Source organism: Conger conger, chromosome 18 (genome assembly GCF_963514075.1).
Source record: "Conger conger chromosome 18, fConCon1.1, whole genome shotgun sequence".
In the NCBI taxonomy this organism is placed as follows: domain Eukaryota; kingdom Metazoa; phylum Chordata; class Actinopteri; order Anguilliformes; family Congridae; genus Conger; species Conger conger.
The window spans coordinates 23,166,306-23,168,259 of record NC_083777.1 but is presented as its reverse complement, the minus strand read 5'-3'; positions in this window follow the sequence as shown (position 1 = coordinate 23,168,259).

The window sequence follows — 1,954 nt, the reverse complement described above, 5'->3', positions numbered from 1 at the left end:
ATAAAATATATGATTTTCGGTTTTTAGCTAGTGCCTCCAAAAATCTGAGGTTAAAGAAAAATGCATTGCATTATGTATGTTGCCATTACTGGAACCATACGTTGGATCATAATTTGTCTTATGAGGGAAAATATCCCTCTAAACATGAAAAGCATACAGAAATGAACAGCTTGTTAAAATTCAGGGATCACATTTGTGGTTGAAACCATAACCAACACACACAAGCGTTCCCCAGGACCGAGTTTTAATACCGTAATTATTTAGTAAAAAAGAAGAGGGAAAATACTGCCATCTGCTGGTTAGAAATTGAACATGCAGAGAGGGGCGCTTGTGATGACAAACTGCATGTCATAATTGTACAGATACTAGTGGACATGATTCAGCAAGACCCTGAAGCAAGAACCCCTAATGACTTCAACAATAAGGCTGCCAATTTCTGTTTAAGACAATGCTGTGACAAGCACCCTCTATCAACCAACAACCGCTCGACTATGACACTGCAACGCAAAAGGAGACAGGACAGGGAGATAAGGGGCTATCTGGCACTGAAACAGGGAAATGTACAAAACAAACCATGCTTAACAGGTGCAACAGAATTACTTTGCACAAATTTCAGCAAATCCAGGCATAGAGATCAGCAATGACTTTGCCGTCTAAGGGGATAAATGGACCCTACACCAGGACAGACCCCTTCACTGTTGAGACGAAATGCTCGGGACTTTAGGTGTGTGCCACGCATGCAGTTATCCGTTTGCCGAGGACACGGTGAAGGATGCTTAATCAGAGCAGGTCACATTTCTCCACTGCATCTCCATTTTCTAGTTCATTGCATGTGCTCTTTGCTCCACAGTGCTAGCAGACATGCACTGTTATGTGTAACGAGCGCATTGCGCACTGTTACCTGATTATGCTGTCCCGCTCAGTAGAGCTCTTGGTGAACCATTTTTGATGTCTTAAACTGTAATGAAATTTGCAGTCAATTGATTTGAGGTTGCTAACCCATTTAGCTTTGCACTACAAACTAATGCAAGGACACCACAATCTAGGTTGTGTCCGGAACAGCTCACTTGCCTGCTACTGAGTATACAAGTGATATACAGCTTGAATGTAACTTGTATAGTCAATAGTAGGCAAGTAAACTGTTTCGAACACAACCCGGGTTCCTCCCCTCCTTTCCTCCACATACTTCGGGGTAGGAGACGAGGTGGTAGTGGAGGAAAGGAGGACACATTTTGACAATTGGGACGCACCTGGGAGTATGCGTTTCCAACCGCAGGTGCCCTTGATTACAGTTTTTCCTTCATAGTTTCAAGCCCACATCGCCCAAGACGGTGTGTGAAACAGCAATTCGAATTGTCTTCATCGCTGATGAGGCAACTGCCACCCCCCTTTCCTTGTCACTGAGGTCTTTTCTTGTTGCCAAACTCACCGTTATCATAAGCAGCCCCATCCCTAGCACATACACGAGGAGGAGCATGTTGGAATTTTAATTACATAATGAACTTCTCGGCGGCACGGATGGTGCAGTGGGTAGCACTGCCGCCTCACAGCAAGGAGGTCCTGGGCTCGAATCCCTGTCGGCCGGGGCCTCTCTGTGCGGAGTTTGCATGTTCTCCCCGTGTTGACGTGGGTTTCCTCCGGGTACTCCGGTTTCCTCCCACAGTCCAGTCCAGACATGCAGGTTAGGCTGATTGGAGAGTCTAAATTGCCCGTAGGTATGAGTGTGTGAGTGAATGGTGTGTGTGCCCTGCGATGGACTGGCGACCTGTCCAGGGTGTGTTCCTGCCTTTCGCCCAATGTATGCTGGGATAGGCTCCAGCCCCCCTGCGACCCTGTTCAGGATAAGCGGGCTAGAATAATGAATGAATGAATGAATGAATTTATTTCTCAGGAGCCATACCTGTGTGCGGGGATGAATCTGCTCGACATCCATTTTGTGTGCCTCATTTACCCA